General features: G+C 40.3%; 1 long non-coding RNA gene across 1 annotated transcript in view; it reads left to right on the forward strand.

Moving 5' to 3' along the window:
- Positions 1-22445, forward strand: part of LOC114817461 — a 153081-nt gene that overhangs the window by 105158 nt on the left and 25478 nt on the right. Inside the window, exon 2 of the long non-coding RNA XR_003765320.2 lies at positions 14363-14508. This is a non-coding gene — a long non-coding RNA (uncharacterized LOC114817461). The remainder of the gene's footprint in view (positions 1-14362; positions 14509-22445) is intronic.

The following is a 22445-nucleotide window of genomic DNA, read 5'->3' on the forward strand; positions in this document are numbered from 1 at the left end:
TTGTAATCTATTGTAATTGTCTTTCTTCCCTCTACACTGTAAGCTTCTGGAAGGCAGGATTCGTGTCTACCCACTCTACTGTACTGTACTCTCCAAAGTGCTTTGTAGAGTATTGAGCACAGTTAATAATAATAATGATGATAGTAATAATAATAATAAATTGACTAAACTATCATCATGTTTGGCTAGAAGAAATACTGTGGTTGGGAGGGAAAAAGGTAGGAGAGAGAAATTTCCATGATTTGGGAGGGAGGTTACGGATGCTTTGAAGGAACTTTCTCCAAGGAAGCAGTTCTAAGAAGAACATCTCCCTCAAAAATTAATCAAGCTGAACCCCCACTTTCCTGTTCCCTCCCCAAGACTACTTCCTCTTAGAGGCAACAATCTAGTTCTCTGCTCTGTAAGCATCATAATTCCACCAATAGATTAAGTTCCTTTAGGGCAAAGATTGTGCGTACCAAGCCAATTGTATTCTACCCTCCCAAGCAATTAGGCCAGTGCTCTGCCCACAGTAATTGCCATTGATTAAGTGAATAGGATACTAGGGATGGCAATGACTAGGATAAGGTACTTCTTTCTCTGATGTCTTTCTTAGTGAATCTATAATTACTTGGAGAAAATTCCAAGGAACACTGTTGGGAAAACTCAATCATTTAACATTGTTCCCATTACTTTGAAAGTGTCCTTAATTTGACTGCTATTCAATTCTTTACCATCATTAAAAAATACTAAATAGTAAAAAACTGAGTTGAAATTCAGTTGAATGTTCTGGATAATTAAAAACTTTGACAGCTTATGAAGCACATACAAAGCTTTATTGAAGGCACATCACCTCCAAGACCCCTTCCCCAACTAGGCCACTTCTACATCGTCCTTGCCATCCTTTAGTTACCCTTTCCTTATCCCCACAGCACTTATGTACATATTCATAATTTATTTATATATAGCATCCTTTATTCACCCCTTTCTCACCCCACAGCACTCATGTACAGTCATAATTTATTATATACATATATATAAAATATGATAAATATGATTGATGTGATCGGTTCCCATAAGTAGCTTACAGTCTACAGTAATGTTCATTAATCTCCTCATTTGATTTTTATTGAATGCATTTTCAATGCTTAACAATTGTGTTTTCTTTCACACTTTTGCTTTCATCATTATGCTATAATGTTGCCATAAAGAAAATATATTCCACTTGAATTCCTTTCAATACCTCATATGAAAGATATTTTAAGGAATGATTACAAAGAACAATTACGCACACAATTTTACCAGCATTTTTGGATTTGGTATTTGGGGATTATTAGTGAATTATTGTTATTTATTTTTCTAGGTCCCAAATTGTTAGTTGTATTATGTCGTGCCTAAGATGTTATCTCTGTATGTCTTATTCCACTGCATTGCTGAAATTATTTCCTTTTCATGTTTTTTTTTTAATCTCGGTACCATTTGAATTCTGCAATATGAAATATATACAATTTATAATAATGAATCCAAACTCTAAATAATTCTAACACCGACAATCAAGGAATTTAGAATTTCAGGAGTGGAATGGGTCAAAGTTCAAAATTGAAACCGTGAGGTGAGGAAATACTGGGCGCTTCACTGGATGCCATACTCAATAGAGGAAGCATCTTTGTCACCATTACCCCTCTTTTAACATGCCCAATATTCAAGAACAGTACCCAAATTATGCATGCAAATTTCTCATTTGCATAGTCAAACAGACAATTATGCATGAAAATGGTTAACTGCAAACCTAAACACCCATTGGCTTGTAAAAATATGGCATTTGCATACACCATTAAGAAGCCTTCTTTGGAAAATTGGATTCTTATGTGCAATTTTCTGCAGTTTTATTGATCTGTTTTCTCTGGGGTTTTTCTTGTGCTTTGAGGTTTTTCAACACCAAATTCCTTTTTAGAGCTTTCTCTATTATCCAAGCCTTTTTAGTATGTAAAATGACATTTGATCTCCATTATTACCCTACTCCATTACCCTACTTAAAACTCACCTCCTCCAAGAGGCGTTCCCAGACTGAGCTCCTCTTCTCCCTCTACTCCCTCTGCCACCCCCCCTTTCCTCTCCGCAGCTTAACCCTCTTTTTCCCCTTTTCCCTCTGCTCCTCCACCTCTCCCTTCCCATCCCCACAGCACTGTACTCGTCCGCTCAACTGTATATATTTTCGTTACCCTATTTATTTTGTTAATGAATTGTACATCGCCTTGATTCTATTTAGTTGCCATTGTTTTTACGAGATGTTCTTCCCCTCGACTCTATTTATTGCCATTGTTCTTGTCTGTCTGTCTCCCCCGATTAGACTGTAAGCCCGTCAAACGGCAGGGACTGTCTCTATCTGTTGCCGACTTGTTCATCCCAAGCGCTTAGTACAGTGCTCTGCACATAGTAAGCGCTCAATAAATACTATTGAATTATTATCAGTGGTTCATATGTCTTTAGGTGGTTTAAATGTCCCAAGGAAGCCATCAGAGACAAAGTCATGGCTTGATACCCTCTTAGCCAATATTCCTTCCACTGGAAATGGGCTCTTGGCAGAAAAGGGGGATTTTGGAACCATCCATGCCCATCCTGAAGATAGGAATCTCAGCAGTGGCTTTCAAAGGCAGAGCTGCTCCAGGATCCTGCACCTTTCCAATTCTAACCCAAAATGGTTCCTTTACTAATATTTGCTACTCCTTCCCACTAGATCTGCACTCACATAAACTGGGTTTCCAAAAGCCATTTTCACATGGGAGAACATCACAGGTTTAAAAAATTATTTTGACCACACTGAATAGTGTGGTGATTGTAACTACTGTACTAAATGTTCAGTACAGTGCATGCAGGCAATTAAGTCCTCAGTACCACTAATCGACTGTTAATCTGCTACAGTAGTAAATATTCCTTCATCCTGGATCTGTGACCTTTGGAAATTTGACATTCAAACCACCCCTAATCCCACAGCACTATGTACGGATCTTAAATTATATATTATAAATTATTTATTCAAATCAGTGTCTGTCTCCCCTTTCAGGCCACAAGCTCCTTAGGGGCATGGAATGTGTCTGCTGATTCTGTTGCGTTTTACTCTCCCCCTCTAGACCATAAACTCGGTGTGGTGCGGGAATGTGTCTGTTGTATTGTTACAGTGTACTCTCCCAACTGCTCATTAGAGTGCTCTTCACCTGGAAAAAACTCAATAGATACTACTGACTGACTCTCTCAAGCACTTAGTACAGTGTTGTGCATATAGTAAGTGCTTAATAAATATCATTGATTGATTGATTGATCTTTGAAACACCGTTTTCTCTAAAAAAAAAAAAAAAAAAAAAGGAACTACTCTGCATTTGTGTTCCCTCAATCGATTACATTTTGGGAGCAATTACTGAATGCAGAGCTTATGAGCATGCAGTTGGAGTTGGGACATGGGATCGCTGTCAACAAGGTGTTTACAGTCTTCTGGGAGAAAAAAATTTCAAATTAAATTGAAGTTTCCGTGTTGAATAAAGGCAAAAAGCTAGCCCAGATCAAATTTGACACTGAGCATTATTTTAAACACTAAATCCCTCATACCTGAGTTATCTCAATATGTTATTGTAAAACCCCTCCTGCCTCATCTAATCACACTTTAGATGTAAAACGAATACTGGTAAACATTTCTTGAAACATTCTGTTAATCGTCTCTCTGCAGTATTGTTGAAAATGCTGGAAATAATTGAGAAAAAAATGTTTCGGAGAAAAAGAAACAATTGGTTAGTGCTAAAGTGACACAATTGGACAACACTTTACCAGAAACAAATAAATGGACATGGATGATTTAGCTATTCGGGGCAATTCATATGTGGAAAACAACTGACATTTCAAGGCCTCAAAGATAGGCGGAATTGATTAGCAAACATTTCAGTCTGAACTGTGCTAGCGAGGAAGGCAGTATGACTCCATGATCCATTTATCCCCATGGTGCATATGCTGTACATTCAATCTTTATTTATGGGTTTAAAATTTTTATTTAAAGTTTCAGGTTTAATGATGTGGAGATGAATACCTTTGACTCTTTTACACGAAGGAAGGACTGGGCACTTTAAGAGGGAGATTTCCTAAGGTCCTTAATTTTCACACTTCATTTACTTCTACCCATTTCTAGAGTAGAAGGTGATTTATTGTCAGTGGCATGTCAGTCCTATTAGCCATGGATGAATACATTTCAAGTTTGGGATTGTGTATTTTTTTGGGGAATACACTTTTATATCTAAGAGATGGGGGGGGTTGAGAGTATGATAAGCTCATTATGGGCAGGGAATGTGTCTAAGTCGATTGCATCGTATTCTCCCAAGTGCTTAGTGCAGTGCTCTGCACATAATAAGCGCTTAACAAATGCCAACATTATTAAAATAACTGCTCAAAAAATCTGATTGATTTAAAAAAGGTGGCCCAACTCATGAGGTTTTTTTTTTTTTAATGGTATTTGTAAGTTCTTATTATGTGTCAGATACTGTAAGAATTGTTGGGGTCGAAACAAGTTAATCGGGTTAGATACAGTCTCCGTCTCCCATAGGGTTCACAATTTTAATCTCTGTTTTACAGATGAGGCAATTGAGTCCCAGAGAAGTCAAGTGACTTGCCCAAGATCACAGGACATAGGTGACAGAGCAGAGATTAGTATCCAGGTCTTCTGTCAGGCCTGTACACTCTCTACTTGGCCATGCTGCTTCTCTTATCAATATAATAATAATAATAATAATTGTAGTATTTGTTAAGAGCTTACTATGTGCCAAGCACTGTTCTAAGCTCTGGGGTAAATACAAGGTAATCAGGTTGTCCCTCGTGGAGATCCTACTCTCAATCCCCATTTTACAGATGAGGTAACTGAAGCAAAGAGAAGTTAAGTGACTTGCCCTAGGACACACAGCAGACAGGTGGAGGTGAGACTAGAACCCATGACCTCTGACTCTATGTAGGCATGATTTAAAAGTCCCATGAGTGACCAGGAATAAATTATATTTGGGTGCAATTAATTCCTTTCTGTATTTCCCAGCTTTCAGATTTATTGCTGGTTTTGCCATGTTCTTTCTACTAGGCCATGTTGCTTCCCAGTGAAAGAGTACAATAATACAGAGTTGCTAGACATGTTCCCTGACCATGACTTTACAGTTTAGAGGGGAAGACAGAAATTAATATAAACACATAAATTCTGGATATGTATGTAAATACTTTGGGCCTAAGGGAGGGGTGAATAAAGGGAGCAAATCTGAGTGCAAGGGTGATGAAGAAGGGAGAGGGAAAAGATGAAATGAAGGCTTAGAAATAATAATAATAATGTTGCTATTTGTTAAGCGCTTACTATGTGCAGAGCACTGTTCTAAGTGCTGGGGTAGATACAGGGTAATCAGGTCGTTCCATGTGAGGCTCACAGTTAATCCCCATTTTACAGATGAGGTAACTGAGGCATAGAGAAGTGAAGTGACTTACCCACAGTCACACAGCTGCCAAGTGGCAGAGCCAGGATTCGAACCCATGACTCTTTCCACTGAGCCACGGCTTAGTCAGGGAAGGCCCTTTGGAGGCGTTGTACCCATAATTACTCAGAGTTCATTCAGTTATATTGTTTATAGCCTTCAGTGATGGGTCCTAATATTAGGAAAGGAAGTGAAACTTAAAGTCCCCCGAGTTCATTAAAATATAGGCACATATCAGGTTTCCTGCCTTCAACAAATTTAAATGTTCTCTCAAATCTGTTGTACTTTCCCAAACACTTAATGACATTACACTGGATCATAATAGACACTCAATAATAAATTCCAGTACTATTTCTAGGACTAGGTGATTAACAGCTAATATATGTTTGGATCATTTGGAAAAATTTGAGAACAATTAAAAATTCCAAAAATATTCACCTTCTGCATAGTTTTTTATTAAAAGGAAGCTTTACTGGAGCATTTAATTTACTCACTTACTAAATGGCCTTTGAATAGGGAACATCTCTTATCTTGTCACTGTAAAATTAAATCAGTAAATATAGACTTGCTCAATTGTGTCCTGGGGACAGGTGCCTATGAACTGATGATACATGGCATCATCCTAATCTTTCATTTCTAATGTGTCTATTAACCTGTAAAAGATATCAGGATAATTTAGCATGATCAAATGCCTCAAAAATGTTGGCCTCAGAAATGGAAAGGGCCAGATGGTTGTCTATTATATGAAAGTACCTGATAAATGAGCTAAGTCACTGAACAAAACTGTGCAAGAAAATGAAAGCAAGGACAAGTGCTTAGTACAGTGCTCTGCAATCAATCAGTGATATTTATTGAGCACTTACTGAAGGCAGAACACTGTACTAAGCACTTGGGAGGCTATAACAGAGTTGGCCCTGCCCACAGCAAACTCACAATCTATTCATTCATTCATTCAATAGTATTTATTGAGCACTTACTATGTGCAGAGCACTGTACTAAGCGCTTGGAATGTAGAGGAGAAGATAAATATTTATATAAATAACTCTACACATAGTATGCTCTCAATTAATACCATTGATGAAGGACACGGATTCATGTTTGATGTTTCCTTAATTGCCATGTTAATGATTGTTTTTTTCTTAGGAAATTAAGCATCAACCAATTAAGTATTAAGACAGTTACGGTTATCTCTAAAAATTTAGGTCACGTTGTCCATCATACAGAATATTCCAGGATGGCTCTGCTGATATTAGAACCCAGGCTTTTAGCTCCTGGTGGGTCTTCCAGAGTCATCAGATTCAACAATCCATCAGGTAAAGTCACTAAAGAGATCATCACATCGATGAAGCCGAAACTCCGTGGCACTGAACAGTTCAGGCCTAGGTCTGATTCCCATTAAGTGATGTGACCCAGTGGATTGGCTAAAGAGCTCATTGGAGGGAAGCAGCTTGGCCTAGTGGAAAAACCATAGGCCTAGGAGTTGGATGACCTGGGATCTAATTACTGACTCTGCCATTTACCTACTGGGTGACCTTGGGCAAAACACTTAATCTCTCTGTGCCTCAGTTTCCTTAACCATAAAATGGTGATTCAGTGTATCTGTTCTCCCTCCTTCTTAGTCTGTGAGCCGCATGTGGGACAGGAACAGTGTCTAACCTGATTAATTTGTATCTACTCCAACACATAGGACAGTAGTTGACACATAAGTGTTTAATCAATACAATTTAAAAAAAAAGAGAAAACAACCAAAAAATTCACAAATGTGGCCCTTGGACTCAGAAGACCTAGGTTCTAATCCTGGTTCAGCCACTTGACTGTCTGTAACCTTGGACAAGTCATTTAACTTATCTGTGCCTCAGTTTCCTCGTATGTAAAATAAGGGCTAAATATGTGTTCCCTCCCACTCAGACTGTGAACCCTATGTGGGATAGGGACTTTCTATGACTTGATTAGTGCAGTGCTTAGCATGTAATAAGCACTAAATAAAAAAAAAAATTCAGATGCCAGAAAAACATCTTCCACCCAAATCATAAAACTGGATCATTGTTACTTCATTAGAAATGAGCACAGAACAGGTCAGCTTTCCCACTGCTCTTATAAAAACCTTCCCTCCCAACCCCAGTCCTCTTCCCTTCCTGATAGATGTTGTCACCTACCTCCCAGGAAGGAGTAGGAAGTCAAATCCAGAAGGAAGAAGTGTGACCATTTAAGAAATGGGTTCCACGAAGGAGTAGTCAGTCAGTCAGTCATTCACATTTATTGAGCTCTTACTGTGTGCAGAGCACTGTATTAAGTGCTCGGGAGAGTACGATATGACAATATAAAAGATATATTCCCTGCCCACTATAACCCTACAGTATAGATGGGGAGACAGACGTTAATAGGAACGTTATGAATGTAATAAATTACGGCTGTAATTGAAGTTCAAAGTGCATAGCATCACTTTAAACTACAACCTGCTAATCTGGCCAAGTCCTCCAAGGCGATGGTTTATGCTCTGCAGTTTCTCACCGCCTCATCCATTTTCTAAGTGGCTTAAACTATGAAGTTGACAGCTTAGCAAAAAGGAGGCAGAGGAAGGGAAGAGGGAAGTGGGGCATTTGGTGAGACTGTCTTCTACCCCCACATCCCCGGACCTCTCCTCTGCCTCCTCTCTTTTCCCCCAACCTTGCTCTCCCACAGCTCTGAGCCTCACGGATCTAGAGTGGCTGCAGGAATGGAGGGCCATCAGCCCCACCTCCAAACCCATCCCTGGGAGCGGACGGCGAAGGATACTGATTTTTATTACTCAGAAACATTGTCCCGATCTCTTGGTCTCCGTGTCATATGATTAGTGGGGAACCCCTCTAGACGGTAAGCTCACTGTGGACAGGGAATGTGTCTGTTTATTGTTGTATTGCCCTCTCCCGAGGGCTTAATACAGTGCTCTGCACACAGTAAACACTCAATAAATGACTGACTGATTGAATCCCAATGACCCCACTCTATCTCCTCTCCATTCCTCTCTCTGGCTTGTGTCCAGAGGAGCTGAAGTGGCTGCAGTTACAGGAATAGAGAAGCAACAGCTCTGGGGCCAAACCTCTCCCGTACCAGATGAGGGAACTGAGGCACAGAGAAGTAAAGCGATTTATCTAAGGTCATAAAAACAGTCGAACAGCCGAGAGGAGAATCCAAGTCCCCTAATCCCCAAGCCCCTCCTCAGTATGTCACTGATGTTCCCTTTGTCATTATCTAGACACAGAAACTTTTCTTTGACTCATGAATGAAAGAACATGTCCTATCCTTATATTGTACTCTTCTAGGCACTTAGGAAAGTGCTCCGGACACAGTGGACATTCAGTGAATATGAATGATTGACTTAAAAAATGTTGTGCTGACCCGCAAAGCTACTCATAACCGGGTGTGTCTTCTTGTATATGGTACATACCCCAAGAGCACAGTTACCAGAATTCTTATCTCAGTCCTTATCTCAGCAGCTTTTGATGACCCTTAATACCTTCCAGTCCTGGTATATCCATTCTACATCATCAGCCTTGAAGCAGGAGTGTGGATTCACTTCAGTTTCAAGCCTGATGATACAGAATGGATAAAAACAGGACTGGAAAGCTATGAACAGCATATGAAATTTGGTTTCAAGGCACTTTTGAGCAGTGATGCAAAACAGAAGACATTTAACACTGGTTTAATTGGTTAGATACTAGTTCTCCCTATATAGGCTGCGAGGCTATGCATGTCCAATAAGATAACACTGTCTGTACCTCAGTGCTTAGAATAGTGCTTGACATATATTAAGTGTTTAACAAATACGATTGTAACGATACTATTACTCCCACTATTAATGATGATTATAGTAAGTATATACCCATATACTTAAAAGACATTTATTTGTATGTATATTTTCTCTTTTCCCCTGTGACAGAGCAAGAGCTGTATCTCTACAGATGTGCTACTGTGCCTCATCTTTGTACAACAGGAAATGCATTGTACCTTCTGAGAATATTTCACAAAGATGATAGCTTGGTGTAAACTTTCCTGGCCACCTGTAGTAACTGGACTGTTAAATGCATCATTCCAGTCTATGGCTGTAACAGAGCAAGGAAATACAGCCACTTTTTCATATTGCTTTGCCAAATTGGGAACAATAGTCTATCTCCTCCTTCCTCACTTCTTTTTCACCTTTTCCAGCTGTCCTTCCTGGAAATCTCAGTCTTGTGCAAACTGCCACAGGCTCACATTCTGGATTGGACAGGAAACACTCCCCATAGTGACATCAACATGCTTCTGTCATCCTCTAGCCTATCTTCTTCTTCAACCAGGTTTTGGGGATCATTTACTCCTCCCATTCATCACTTGAGACCCCAACAAGGGGTTGCCAAAAGTAGCATCAGGGAAACATTTGGCCAGAGAAGTGTGTGCCCACTGCAAAATTAATTGTGCATGGCATCCAGGACTCTGAATTTCAGAAGGGATTGCTCCAGTTTCCTAAGTACCTGCTACATAATTTTGTTGTGGTTCAATAGTTGTGAACTTTAAACAAAATCACTGATTGATGGATTGATTTTATATATGGGCTCGCTTGCCTAGCAGCTGCATACAGCCTGTGACAGCATATTCATTCATTAGGTAGTATTTATTGAGCACTTACTAGGTGCAGAGCACTGTACTAAGTGCTTGGAATGTACAATTCGACAACAGATACAGACAATCCCTGCCCAGTGATGGGTTCACAGTCTAAGCGGGGGAGACAGACGGACAAAAACAAGACAACATAATCACGATAAATAGAATCAAGGGGATGTACACCTCATTAACAAAATAAATAGGGTAATAAAAATATATACAAATGAGCACAGTGCTGAAGGGAGGGGAAGGGAGAGGGGGAGGAGCAGAGGGAAAGGGGGCTTAGCTGAGAGGAGCTGAAGGGGGGGAGGGAGCAGAGAGGGAGCAGAGGGAGCAGAAGGGAAAGGGGTAGCTCAGTCTGGGAAGGCCTCCTGGAGGAGGTAAGCTCTCAGTAGGGCTTTGAAGAGGGGAAGGGAGTTAGTTTGGCAGAGGTGAGGGAGGGCATTCCTGGTCAGCGGGAGGACGTGGGCCAAGGGTCGACGGTGGGATAGGTGAGAACGGGGGATGGTGAGGAGGTGAGCGGCAGAGGAGAGCAGAGGCAGAGAGCATATATCTTCTACAACTAAGTCCCAAACTCACATACTCATCTCTTTAGGGTTCATTTTAAATCTTTAGTTGCATTTCTAGTAATGTTCTAATTTTATTTTTCTCATGTATAGACTAAGATAAGCACTATGAAAATCTGAGAGTAGGGATTCTAGGTCATTTGAAAGCTCTCAACTTATTAGACTGCAAGTTCCTTGACCCCAAGAATCATGTCTATCAACTCTAATGTATTGATTGTACTTTCTCAAGTGCTTAGTATGACGCTCTACACCATTAGCATTCAAACCATGCCATTTATCAACTGATTGAAATTATGGAAAATAAGAAAGTCCTCACACATAGAACACAACTGGTTACTGAAAACTGTATTTTAACTTGAAACATTAAGTGGAACCAGTTTTGACATTGGAATAGTGTTCTCAGTGAGGAGAATTGATAGCCCATTGTTACCCAAACTACCCAGAGTTAGGCATAATACAATTGATTATAGATGGGAGAGTACAGTAGAGTTAGTAGGCATGTTTTCTGCCCTCAAGAAGCTTACAGTCTAGTGGGAAAGACAAACATCAAAGTAAATCACAGTAGGCAGAAGCAACAGTTGAAAAATAAGGTCTATGAAGGGAAGGGTGCTCAATGAGTAAGGCAGAATGGACACTGAAGTGTCGATGTTGTAATAAAGGGAGGTTAATTGGATGAAAAATGATCTGATTAGTCTTTGAAGATGGGGAAATCTGTGGGTCTAATGGATATTCATTCAGTCGTATTTACTGAGTGCTTACTGAGTGCAGAGCACTGTATTAAATGCTTGGGAAAGTACAATACAACCATAAACATCTTAATTTGTTAATGAGATGTACATCACCTTGATTCTCTTTATTGCTAGGAAGCAGCATGGTTCAGTGGAAAGAGCCTGGGCTTCAGTGTCAGAGGTCATGAGTTCGACTCCCCGCTCTGCCACTTGTCAGCTGTGTGACCTTAGACAAGTCACTTAACTTCTCTGTGCCTCAGTTACCTCATCTGTAAAATGGGGATTAACTGTGAGCCTCACGTGGGACAACCTCATTACCCTATATCTACCCCAGCGCTTAAAACAGTGCTCTGCACATAGTAAGCACTTAACAAATACCAACATTATTATTATTATTTTAATGAGATGTTCATCCTCTTGATTCTATTTACTGCCATTGTTCTTGTCTCCAGTCTCCAGTCTCCCCCTATTAGACTGTAAGCCCATCAATGGGCAGGGACCGTCTCTGTTGCCGATTTGTACATTCCAAGCGCTTAGTACAGTGCTCTGCACATAGTAAGCGCTCAATAAATACTACTGAATGAATAAACAGACACATTTCCTGCCCATAATGAACTTATAGAGGTGGCTGACTGGGGGAGGACACAGAGACAGACATCAGTACAAACAAATTACAGATATGTGATATCTCCATAGGTGATGTGTGGCTGGGAGGGGGAAGAACACAGGGAGCAGTCAGGGCAATGCATGCAGAAGGGAGTGGGAGAAGAGGAAAAGAGAGTGGAGGGAATTCCAAGTGGGAGGGATGGTGCGAGCAGCTGATTGATAGCAAGAAAAATGAGAGGATGGGAAAAATTCCTTTAGGACTTCACCTAATAGCTTCACCCCTGTTTTTATATTTTGTAAATTATGTAAAATATGGGGCAATTATGAGTGTGGTATATGTAAAACTGAAAGTGAGGTTCACTGATGAGTGAGTGTGCGCAGAAGGATCAATTCAGGATCCACAGTCCCAGACAAAATGTGCCCATAAAATACTTCATATGTATGTTCAAGCTCCAGCAGTCATCATTACAAGAAGCAGCGTGACTCAGTGGAAAGAGCCCGGGCTTGGGAGTCAGAGGTCATGGGTTCGAATGCCAACTCTGCCACTTGTCAGCTGTGTGGCTGTGGGCAAGTCACTTCACTTCTCTGTGCCTCAGTTCCCTCATCTGTAAAATGGGGATTAAGACTGTGAGCCTCATGTGGGACAACCTGATTACCCTGTATCTACCCCAACGCTTAGAATAGTGCTCTGCACATAATAAGCACTTAACAAATACCAACATTAATTAATTAATTTCCATCAATCTATCAGTCATATTTACTGAGCTCTTACTTTCTAGAGAGACCTGTACTAAGTGTTTGGGAGAGTACAATATAGTTGGTAGACATTATCCTTTGCTCTCAAGGACTATAGAGTTTAGAGGAGGAGAATCTATCAAATTCCATATTTTTTTCAAAGTCAATCGTCCTCATTAAATCCAGCAGCTCAGAGAAGGAGCAACCCATTCCATTTTTAACTGAAAGCCACTGAGGGAGAGAATTATTCTAACAGATCTGACAGTTGTCGGTCTGATTCTATATCACCATTTGATTCTATAAAGAGGTTTCCTTGTTGTTTGCATTTGAAAGTGCTCTACTTACCAGAGAACATGTCTGCTAACTCTTTGGCATTACACTCATTCATTCATTCATTCATTCAATCCTATTTGCTGAGTGTTTACTGTGTGCAGAGCACTATACTAAAGTCCTTGAGAGAGTATAATACAACAACAAACTGACACACTCCCTGCCCACAAGAGCTTACAGTCTAAGGGGGAGACACAGACAATAACAAAAAATAAATTCAGATATGTGCATAAGTGCTGTGGGGTTGGGAGGGGGCAAAGAACAAAGAACATTCATTCTTTCATGTCCTTAGTACAAAGCTCTGAATGTAGTAAACAATCAATAAATACCACTGATTGATTGATTGATTACCAGGAATCTGATGTTATTAAAAATTTGATAACTGCTTCCAGAGGTATCTTTAAACACACAACCAAGTGAACGGCGTTGAGCCTTGAGTAATGATTTTGTCCTAAAGTCTTCCCAGTATTTAGTGAATGGAGTTAGAGCTGGTGGAAGGATTTTCCTTCCAGTGAAGCTTTGGGGAAAATCTGAACATTCAGCCAGCTTTCCACAAGAGGGCTGCATGATTCAAATGAGAAGTGTCATTCTGGTTTGGCAACATGCCCGGAAAAATTGCTCACAGCCCCAAAGAAATCAAGAAGACATTTTCTTCACATACTTTCTCAAGTATTTTTTGAAGGCCCGACCAGAAGATTGGCTACACAGAAAGGGATAAATGATATGCGGGTGCATTCAATTGTATGTATATTTCAAACGTTTTAAATGAACATAATTTCCCAGGAGTAGCTTCTTTGACTATTCAGGATGGACCAAAACATATTTTTCATTTGCATTTGTTCACGTGTTTACTGTGCTGCAGTAGGCATCCTTCTTGTTTCTAATAGTAATAATAATGGCATTTGTCAAATGCTTACTATGTGCTGAGCACTGTTCTAAGCGCTGGGCACTGTTCTATGTGCTGGAATAATGAAGGTATCTGTTAAGTGCTTACTGTGTTCCAAGCACCGTTCTAAGGTTATCAGGTTGTCCCGCGTGGGGCTCACAGTCTTAGTTCCCATTTTACAGATGAGGTAACTGAGGGACAGAGAAGTGAAGTGACTTGCCCAAAGTCAAACAGGTGACAAGTGGCAGAGCCGGGATTCAAACCTACAACCTCTGACTCCCAAGCCCGGGCTCTTTCCACTGAGCCATGCTGCCTCCTGCAGATTATGGGTCAGTAAAGAGGCTCTTACATGATGCTACCTGGTAGTGTATGATATTGGACCCTCTATACTGACTCCTTTCTCAAATGTGTGCATATATCCTGCAGGTACCTGGTGAAATTTCAACTCAATATTCTCCAAGACATCTCACAAGGAGCATCTCTGCTGCGGTACTGTGACAGTTTGGGGATCCCACTCAGTTCTTCTCCGGGGTGAAATAATCCCCTAAAATACTTGGCAAGACTCCCTGGAGGTAACCCCGAGGTTCTAAGGACCTCATTTTTTTCTTCAAAAAAGAGCAGTTTGGGCGCATCCCAAAGAATAACCCCAATAATGGTCCTTCATCCTGTGACTCCCCTGATGCGCATCCCTCTGTGGCAACGATGCAGACACACAGGTGGTCTCTGAGTACTGGAGGGGATTTCAATTCTCCATTCTTCTCTGCTCTATGATAATCTGTCTTCTGGCAAGCACAAGCTACACACTCTCCCATTTTAAATCAGACCTGGAGGTTAGTAATCTTTATTGGGTTTTTTTTTTATCAGATAATGTGTTTAGCAGATTTACCAGTAGCATTCTTCCTTCGATCATTTGTACCAAAATGACCTAGAATGCCTAATCCTGCTCTGAAAATTGCCTTCTGAGTGACCTCAGGCAAGTCATCTAGCTTCTCTGTGTTGAGTTTCCTCATCTGTGAAATGAATATAAAATACTTCTTTGCCTGCCCCCTTAGATTGTGAGCCCCATGTGGGTCAGAGACTGTATCTGACCTGATTAACTCTTATCTATCCGAGGGTTTAGCAAAGTGCTTGGCTCATAGTAAGTGCTTAAATACCGTTATCATTATTATTACTCCCCCAAGTGCTTCGTACAGAGCTCTGCACAGAGTTAATGCTCAATAAATACTACTGATGACAGTGACGATGATGATTATAATAATGCCATTTTGAAATGGTAAATCTTGGAGTAATGGGTATAGATGGAAACCAGAAGCATATGGGGATTATTCTATAAATCATAAGGAGAACACAAAGATGAGATGAAAATAACTGGCAGTGTGTGTGACACAACTGGACATTTAAAACAACTGGACATTATAATCATTCCAAAATCCCAAATCATTCCAAAATCCACAATTCTTATTAACCAACCTCCCTAATTCCAAAACACCTTTCCCTCAATCACCCCATACATTTCACAGATATATTCCTCCTCCACAAATCTCCTGCACCTCCCTGAAATTAGCTTTCATGAGGTCCATTTCAAAATAATAATACTTATTAAGTGCTTACTACATGCCAAGCACTGAGATAAATACAAGTTAATCAGATTGGATACAGTCCCTGTTCGACAAAGGGCTCAGAGTCTTAATCTCCATCTTGCCGATGAGTTAACTGAGGCACTTAGAAGTTAAGTGACTTGTCCAAGATTGCACAGCAAACATGTGGCAGAGCCAAAATTAGAACCCAGGTCCTGCTTTGTCCCAGTCTCAGTTCTATCCACTAAGCCACACTGCTTCTAACTCCATACCTTGCTCAAGAATCACCTCCGCCGGTCCCGGCCCTCGTGGGGGATTCCAGTTTCTCCTTCCTGTTGTCTGGCTAGTTCCTTCATGATTTCCAGAGGGAGACTAAGCTCCCTTTCCATCAGATCCCTTCTAAATGCTTGGTGTTCACTGCTTGTCCTTCCCCTAGCTCCTTAGTTTTTTTTTCTTAATGGCATTTAAGTAGTTCCTATATGAGAGACAGTTTGCTAAGCACTGGGGTTGTTACAAATTAATCAGGCTGGGCACTGTCCATGTCCCACATTGGGCTCGCAGTCTTAATCCTCAATTTTTAAAGACGAAATTACTGAGGCACAGAGAAATTACGTGACTCGCCCAAAGTCACACAGCAGGGCTGGGATTAGAACTCATAGCCTTCTAATTCTCAGATCAGTGCTCCATCCACTAGTCTACACTGCTTCTTTAATTGGCTTTGTTCTAAATGAGAGGTTTGGGACTAGTATGTTATATTAATGCTTTCTTTTAAGGGGGGAAACCAAGGAGATCTCCTCTATCCACTTTATTCATATGGAGTTTGTGACCATATTGAATTGATGCTTTAGAGTCTCCGTTGTTTTTTTGAGATTACCACCTGGATTCAATCACTCTGCCTGCACAACCCAAAGAGGGAAGTCATTACACTCCTATATTTCTGCTCCTCCATCCTTCACCCTCCCCAATCATGGACAGACACTCACACACAGACTGCCTGAAAATTGTGGATCTGAGGTTTCCCAGACTCAGTTAACAAGGATTTAGGCCTTCCTTGAACCACATCAAAGACTCAGAATTTCACAGGGAAAAATCTTTCCCAAATTCCTCAGGTCGGGAAATCTGCTTTTTTCAAAATGCACCCATTTTTAAATTTCATCCTAACGATGGTCTATATTAATATAAATGCTTTCTCGGCATCACGTATACAAATCATATGACATAGCAATCACATGAAAAATGATTATGGGAATTTATCATATTTTATTATTCACCTTATTGCAATTCAGCTGCCTTCCTCATGGCAATTCCATTGGTCACTTTTGCAGACTTGATTCCTTTTCGGTTGTTTTCTATTGTGGCTGCATATTCACCTGCCTTCCAGGCCCTTGCTAAGTCTCTGATCATCTGTCATGGGAGTTAATACCCTAGAACTTAGTTAATTCCCACTGCAGTTCCATTTCCATCGGAAGAAGCATTTTCCAATAGAAAAGAAACTTCCTGTTCGCAGGGCTGCTTAATTTTTTTTTTCTTTCAGGATTGAATCCCCCCTTATAGCCGCTGTCGATCATACTCTTGGCTGTGCCCTAACCTGACAAACAGCAGAGTTTTTCCCCAAACCCAAATGATCATGAGTATTTTTCAGCTACTAAATTGCATTTCATTCTCACTGTTAAGTCAACACAGCCTCAATAATCAATATAAGTGTACTGTGTTTTATCGATAAATCCTAGGCATTGCTTGACTTTTCTGTCCTGCCAAAAATCTGGCATTAGACAGATGGTAGTAACACAGCCAAATTGTATTGCATTTTTAAGCTCTCACTACTTCTAAATCTCACAGAGCTTTTAAAATTCATTTATTCTCCAATTCTCGCCTCTCACCTGCCATTATATATTTTTTTCCTTTGATGACTTGGGCCAGAAATGATCAATGCCATCACCACGAAATTAATTAATAGCATTTATTAAATTCTTAGAACACAGAAATGACTGTGCTAAATGCTGGGGAGAATCTGTGGATATCGATTCAGCTAGGCTCTCTAGCCACAGGGGTTCATCATTCTAAAGGGAGAGGGCATAGATACAGAGAGAAAATCAACAAGAATTTGAAAAAAAAGCAGCCTGGAGTGATCATTTTGAGTGCACAAAAAATGTAACACTATATCACTACTTGGCAATCTGTGTGTTTGTGTCGGTCTTGTGTCTGTTTATTGTTATACTCTCCCAAATCCTTAGTAATAATAATGTTGGCATTTGTTATACACTTACTATGTGCAGAGCACTGTTCTAAGTGCTGGGGTAGATACAGGGTAATCAGGTTGTCCCACGTGAGACTCACAGTTGATCCCCATTTTACAGATGAGGGAACTGAGGCACAGAGAAGTTAAGTGACTTGCCCACAGTCACACAGCTGACAAGTGGCAGATCCGGATTCGAACCCATGAACTCTGACTCCCAAGCCGGGGCTCTTTCCACTGAGCCATGCTGCTTCTCTAGTACATTGCTCTGTACACAGTAAGTGCTCAATAAGTAGGAATTAATGCACGATTGGGGAGTGAGGAAGAAGGGGGAGTGTAGTAACCACTTCTGGTATGCAAACAGAGTGATGATTACTCTAGATGACATTCCTATATTGACAATGGAGACACGAAACCATCAATTTTTAGGTTCCCATATAAATAGAGGCAGGAAGTCTCCTTGATTCCCTGCTCCTAAAGGAAAGCATTAACCTAAGGAGCCAGGTACCAGTTCCAAACCATGTTAAATGGAACAAAGCCAATCAGAGAAGCAACTTGGACTAGTGGATAGAGCATTAGTCTGGGTGTCAGAAGGATCTGGGTTCTATTCCTCACCATTTCTGAAATGTTTCAGAAAGGGCCATTTTCCAACAAACGGTTCCACGACTGCAATATTCTAGATGTCTACTCTTGAATCCCTCAGCGTCCTCTCTTCTATGCATTTAAGGTGGATCCTCTGTAGACTCCCAAGCCAGTGCTTTAACTGCTTATGGACGAGGTACCAAGGTTCAACCAATTAAGCAATTTTGACATTTTAAATTGGTAATGATTTTGAGGTCTGGATGCACCAGGACTATGAACTGCCTTTCTCAAAGGTGCCCTAGATTCAGGTTCACATTTCGGGGGTTTCATGCTTAGGGAGGAGTTTTTTCCTGGGGGTTGGTTCAGTCAGTGGGGAAGAAAAATTTGGATGTTATAGTTTGGGCTGGAGGATGACTGTATGCCTCCATCCAAAGATTTCATGGTTCATAAAAACTGTGTAAGTATTTTTGAGCAAGGGGGGTTCAAAGAGTATGGCTAGAAGAAACAAAATGCTATAAAAAATAAGATCATTATCTCATTTTTCTTTCTCTTACTCAAAGCTAAAGTTTGGTCATAGATATAGAATCACTACATTTTCCCTGTGACTTTCAACTTTCAGATAAATGGGAAAAAAAAATCTAGTGCTTATGAGAGAAGACTTTCTAGTCACCCATGAATGACTACTAGGCATTTAACCACCCGGGTTTAAGAGGAGTCAAGAATGGGCTAGCAGTACCAAAAAAATGGGACAGTTTTTTATTCACTGCATAGTCCTGGTGCCTCTAGACCTCAAAATCATTACCAATTTAAAATGTCAAAATTGCTTAATTGATTGAACCTTGGTACCTCATCCATAAGCAATTAAAGCACTGGCTTGGGAGTCTACAGAAGATCTACCCTAAATGCATAGAAGAGAGGACCCTTTCAGAAACATTTTTATTCACATGTACTATTTCATCCAGTGATACAGGAACCAGGAATTTTACAAGAAACTCTTAACAAAAGATGTGTTAATATGACCTAAGATACTAAGATGTCACAGGATTTCGGTTTCAATGATACCACCTATTGTCTATGACTGATGTCATAAACACTGATTCTCTCTCTCTTTCTCTCTCTCTCTCTCTCTCTCTCTATTTATATATATATAGCATAATGAGGCAATCAATTAGAGGTGAAGGTTAAGGCTTGGGTGTATTCAAATCTTTCTTTTATTTGAAAAATGGAAGATCATTTTGGTAATTTTCAGTTGGTTTGGCCCATTCATTGATAAGTACCAATCTATTGTTATTTAGCCACTAAATCCCAAGTGATACAATGGTTTATTTTCCAGATTTCAATATTGATATTCACCAGTGCATTGGAATCTTTCATGGAGATGAGATTGTGGGATTTTGGTACTGCTGTGATCACTCTTTCCAATATCTTTAGACATTTTCTTGTTCTCCACTGGTCTTTGGATCTGTGTGGATGGAAACGGTGAAGAGCTTCAATCTAAGAGGAAGTTAGAGGTCATTAAGGGGGTTAGATTATGTCTCTGGAGAGACTTCAGAGGCCTGATTTTAGGAACTGCCTGAACATAAATCTAACTCCTGAAATATTTGTTTCCTAAGAGGAGAGATCTCCCTACAAGAGACCCCTCTACCCAGCACATTTCTACATTAACTCTCCTTTAAAAATGTGTCTGATTTTGCCATTTCTATGTTGTCAACTCAATTTTTTTAAATACTCTGTTCCTTTGCGAAATATATAATGTCCATACATGCATTCATATTTTGAAAGTCAAATTCATCCTGGTCTTCAATTACCAAAGTGGGGAAAAATTTTCTATTGACTGCTGAAATTTCCTGTTCAGATGGAAACTTCAGCGGTTCTTAAAATAATTGACTGGGTGCATACAATGAATGATCAAGTTTCACTAGGAATAATTTATTTGTACTAACAATGAAAATGGATGCTTTGAACCACATAAATCTTCTGTGGGTTGTTCTAGATGATTAACCAGTATAAGAAAAAACTCATAAATCTTTCTCTACCTGGCATTAAAAAAATTAAACATCCAAAACCATTCTCATAGGTAACTTACCCATGTCGATTTTACAGTGAAAGAACGATAAGGGCTCCAAACACAGAATCTGCATCCAAGAACTCCTTTCCTAACTTATTCAATTACCTTTTCTTTTTTTTGCAGCATATTCAGTATTTCTCAGAAATAATTTGGTGATGGTTCAAATGACATTATAGGAAGGAATTGCAAATCAGAAGAAAATGGGAACCAAAGGACACCAGAACCATTACTATGTCAGATCTGGCTTAGTTTTCAGTCTCTTACAGTGACAATGGGACATTTGCAAGAACCAACATGGACTAAAGGAAAGAGCAGAGGCTTGGGAGTCAAAGGATCTGGGTTCTAAACCTGTTTCTGCCAATTGCTTGCTGTGTGACCTTGGGCAAGTCACTTCACTTCTCTGTGCCTCAGTTTTCTCAACTGTAAAATAGGAGAAATACCTGTTCTCCCTCCTATTTAGACTGTGAGACCCATGCAGAACAGGGACTGTGTCTGACCAAATTAACCTGCATTTACCCCAGTGCCTAGAACGGCGTTTGACACATAGTAAATGTTTAACGAATACCGCACAAAAAAACAAAACAGACAACCTGGGGCTAATTTAATAGAGGTGGTTTCCTTTTTGGTTCAATTGCTTAGTCAGTTTAATCAATTCTCCACTTCTCACTCTTTCTCTATTTCAAGGAAGTCATCACACCCATTTTACACAGAGGAGTAGAGAATTAAAGAAAAGTTATATGGGCTAAAGCAAATCTGAATCTCATTGTGTGGAATAATCTGCTACTAGGTGATATTAACACAGAGTGAGACACGAGGGTTTTTAATGCTAAACGGGTCTTCTTAACCTAGGCAGGAGGAATATGAAGGTTACGTCCACCACTGAAACCCAAGTGATTCCAGTTTGGTACCTCTACATCAGAGGTCAGAGAAACCAAAAGCACTATGGTACATGATGCAAATACACCAATTAAAATAGAGAAGCAGCATGGCCTAGTGCACAGAGAATGAGACGGAAGATGTGGGTTCTAATTCTGCCATTTGTGCCCTGGGTGACCTTGAGCGAAGAGCTTAACTTCTCCAGTGTCTCAGGGAACAGTGTGGTGGGGACTCTGGGCCTGCTCAGTGGCCATCTTCATCAGATCTAGTTTGGATGTCCTCTTGTTAATGGGCCAAGGGGCGGCCATCTGGAGTGAGTCACGACACAAAGTACTGCCCCTGCTGTGTGCCCGCCTCAGACGATCAGCTGAAGTTTGCACTGGTTAGACACCAGTGGTAGGAACTACTAGACTTTGCCCTTTTCGGCAACAGTCGTACCCTTTGTCAATTCATAAAGTTGCAGCGACATCATCCTTGAATCCAGAGGACAAAATACGAAGGAGAAAAGCACATCTCCTTCAAAGGCCTTCCCGGACTTGTGCCTTCATTTATCTGGTCTTTTCTGGAACAACTCTGCACATGACTGTGTTCCCCATAAGCACTCTGATAATAAAAATAATAATAATGTTGGTATTTGTTAAGCACCTATTATGTGCAGAGCACTATTCTAAGCGCTGGGGTAGATACAGGGTAATCAGGTTGCCCCATGTGAGGCTCACAGTTAATCCCCATTTTCCAGATGAGGTAACTGAGGCCCAGAGAAGTTAAGTGACTAGTCCACAGTCACACAGCTGGGAAGTGGCAGAGCTGGGATTCGAACCCATGACCTCTGACGCCCAAGCCCGATCTCTTGCCACTGAGCCATGCTGCTTCTCAGCCTAGCTCTACAGTCCTGACATACCCAGCACTTAGAACAGTGTTCGGCACATAGTAAGCGCTTAATAAATACCAACCTTATTATTATCCTTATACACTACCATTTCCCCCTCTCTGTAATTCATTTTATATATGTCTCACCAGGTAGACTTAGAGAACAGAGTTCACATCTACCAACTCTATTTTACTGTATTTTCCAAAGTTCTTAGTAAAGTGATATGCACATAATAAGTGTTCAATAAATACCATTGATTTATTGATTGATTAACTGAAGTATCGACATCTCCTTTCAGA

The sequence above is a fragment of the Ornithorhynchus anatinus genome, chromosome 16 (assembly GCF_004115215.2).
Source record: "Ornithorhynchus anatinus isolate Pmale09 chromosome 16, mOrnAna1.pri.v4, whole genome shotgun sequence".
Lineage (NCBI taxonomy): Eukaryota > Metazoa > Chordata > Mammalia > Monotremata > Ornithorhynchidae > Ornithorhynchus > Ornithorhynchus anatinus.